This window comes from Aplysia californica, unplaced genomic scaffold (genome assembly GCF_000002075.1).
Source record: "Aplysia californica isolate F4 #8 unplaced genomic scaffold, AplCal3.0 scaffold01402, whole genome shotgun sequence".
Taxonomy (NCBI): Eukaryota; Metazoa; Mollusca; class Gastropoda; order Aplysiida; family Aplysiidae; genus Aplysia; species Aplysia californica.
In genome coordinates, this window is record NW_004798672.1 from 57,223 (window position 1) to 60,669 (window position 3,447).

The following is a 3,447-nucleotide window of genomic DNA, read 5'->3' on the forward strand; positions in this document are numbered from 1 at the left end:
TGTCTTTCAGTCACATCCCTACTATTATGGTAAGAAAGATTAAACACCTAGCACTCATATGACTTTATGCAGTTGCGAGCTCCGTAAAACACTTACCAAAATAAAAAACCCAAAAATGATAAATAAATAAGAAGTATTTTGCACCAGATAAAAAAACAACCACACCCACAAACACACACACACACACACACACACACACACACACACACACACACACACACACACACAAACAAAAAAACCAAAAGAACCCACAAAACCCACTATGTTTGGGAGTATTTACCATAAAGGCAACACTTATATATATATGCATCACTCCAAGGTACGACAGAAGGCGCAAACCCAGTATGCCACTCAAGAAACAGTGCTAGCAACAACAGCAAAACAAAATCATAGTTTTTCTGACCTTTGTGACTTGAGTATATGTGTCTGTGTTCCTTTTTTTCCTCACGAGAGTCCTTGTCTTGGCAGCTGATCTTCTTTGCCTGAGCACCTCATAATCAGCAGATCTCTTGCTTCTTTTCCCACAAGTTATTTCAACATTATCAATTTCACAAGTCACATTATAATTTCCGCACAGATCTTGAAAAACTGTTGAATCATTAATAATTGAGATAAAATTCTCCTTGATTTGTTTGTTGTTCGGAAAGCATGAGTTTGAGTAGTAATGTATGTCAGACATTAGCTTTGTGTTGCTCGCAGGACGTCCACCTATGAGAAAAAAAAGAGGAAAAAAGAAATGATGCTTTGATTATAGAAGTAAAAACCTTTGAAATACATTGCGAAAGACGTTTGGTGGAAGACATTCAACAGAAAACAAAAAGCTGAAATACTTAAGACATAGGTAAAGACAAGATAGACTTTGGTAAACAAATATTTTTTAGACTGTATTGAAGATAAACACTTAGATATGATAAAAGGAAAGTGAGGAAAAGGAAAGGAAAGAGGGTGAATCTATATTGGGCACTTCATGTATGAGAGACTGCACTGCAGCATAACACTCAACTGTTTGAGTTGATTAGAAGCACACAAACAAAATGTGAGCCATCGAAGTGAAACCAACATTTTTCTGGCCATAGGGCAATTTAAAATAATTTTCATATTTTTCAGCTCAACACCTTTTAAATCCATTTAAAAACACATTTCAGTGTGGATTTTACTCTTAAAAAGTTGATCAAAGGCACAGAAAAAGGAACTTTGCAGTTTCCAAGGACAATCAAGCTTTGGAAGTCACCAAACTTTCTTGCTAACTTTACCTCTGACACCATCCACCCCCCCCCCCCCCCTTCTTCAATCACAAAAAATATATATCGACTTCTACTCAAGTTTGGTGGGTAAGTTTTCATATAAAGTAAGACAAATTAACAAGCTATAAGATGATACCAAGAACTCCATATGCCAAAAAAATGACAAGCACCTGATTCCACCACCTTGCAACACAAATGGTGTTTCAATAAAATAAATATTCAGTACTTGGAAAAAGCAGGATAAAAGACAGCAGAGACAACAGAAAGGAAACAAGTAGCCTATATACATTAAACAAATTCTATCCTCCAAGCACCCACAACTGAAGAAACTCAGAAAGTTACATAAAAATGGGAAGACATGAAAACACAAAATACATACGTTGACAAACTTCTGCCTTGATCACTCTTGGATTCCATTCTCCATCTTTATTGTTACAAACAAAGTATCCTTGATCCTGCCCCGCCACAACTGGGTATGCATAGCCTTTCCGACACTGTAAGGTGCATACCTGCCTGTCAACTATAACGTCACAAGATACCGAACCATATGTAGGAGTTTGTATGGCCGCACACTCTTTCTCTGAAAAGAAACAAAAGTAGAAGTTTTAGTTAAAGAAGTATTGAGGAGCAATTTACTCTAAAAGTAGACCTATATCTAATTTTTTTTCTGTTAGAAACGAGTGTGGACAAAATTTACTATTGCATAATTGATTACACCTAAAAGAACCAAGCCAAATTATTTTTCAATGAAAATGTGTTATAAAATAGGGAAACATATTCTTAACAGTCTGGTGAAATTTCATGTCTACAATTTTACTGAGTTATTCATTAGAGTAATACATATCTCATATGGTATTAGTCTTTATAAAGATAACAACAAATAACGACTGATCACAACAAATAACAACTGATAACAACAAAATAACAACAAATATCAACACAAACGTCTTAATTTAGTTGCCTGTACTTGGTTTTTAAGGTAGACTTACATCAGTATTTATCTTTGTCGAGATAACAACAAGTACAACACAACAAATAACAACTAATGATAACGAAAAATAACAACTGATAACAACTTATAACAACAAATAACAACTGGTAACAACTAAAAAACAACAAATATCAACACCAACGTCCAAATTTTTTTCTCTGATAAATTGTGACTTTCGATTTTACTTTTGATTTGAATGTAAACCCCAAAAAAGAGACGCAACTCCCCAGTCATCGCTAAAGAATAGTAGTATCTATACTTCCAGTAGATGCTCGGAGTACGGGCCTGGTTGACCACGTCATGAATAAATTGATTTTTGAGGCTGGAATCAAAGTATTTTTGTGTTATCAGTTGTTATTTGTTGTTAGCTCGACAAACATAAACACCCTGCCCTATCTCATAATATAGTCAGACAGTGGGCGGCAGCTCCAATCCTGGGGAACTGACAGTCAAGTGTTAGGCTGGTCCCGTAGCCCCCCCCCCTTTCCAAAGAGAGAATAAATCACAACATTTCATAGATTCTTTGAAAGAAATCCATTCATTTCCATCCCCAATTATCAAAGTGAAAAGTAAGATTTTTATTCTTTTCCTTTAAATTGCCAGCATTTTTCTCAGCAGAACTGAAAAGTAGCCAAATGTAAGTTCTTCTCACACAGTGCCTGATAGTCAAATACTTTAGCCTGTACTTGAGGTGAACAGCAGTGCCCTATTCCTATCAGGTAACAAAAATAAAATTACCAAAGGTTCACTCGACATTTACATTGACCCGTGCACAGCTTTTTGATTGAATGTTGGTTTGGAGCAAATTTATACACACCTGTCTATATTCAACTTTCAACTGAAAATGCCTTCAATACACATAAGCCTACAGAATTTAGGGGGGTTTCATTCTTAATTTGAGAAGATAATGCGCCTAATTCTATGTTAAGAATGAAAAAAAAAACATGACCTAAGTTTTAAGCTTCAATGGACCAAGTACTGATGTAGATCTATTAGAGGAAATACAGTTCCTGTAATAACAATAGTACTGGTATGCCAAGAAAAACAGTAAGCTAGTAACATTTCAAAAACGAGAGTAATGAGTTTCATCTGAAAGTATCCTTCAAGAGACTCAATGTCACTACTCACCTTTACAAAACGGTTTCACATTTCCATAAAACCAATAGCCCGTATTATCTACGCGGCGCTGACAAGTAATGTCGAAGCCTCCTT

At 35.5% G+C, this 3,447-nt stretch overlaps 1 protein-coding gene across 1 annotated transcript in view; it reads right to left on the reverse strand.

The window, feature by feature from the left end:
- Window positions 1-3,447, reverse strand: part of LOC101848937 (sushi, von Willebrand factor type A, EGF and pentraxin domain-containing protein 1) — a gene marked incomplete at its 5' end in the record, with an annotated part of 78,313 nt that overhangs the window by 43,677 nt on the left and 31,189 nt on the right.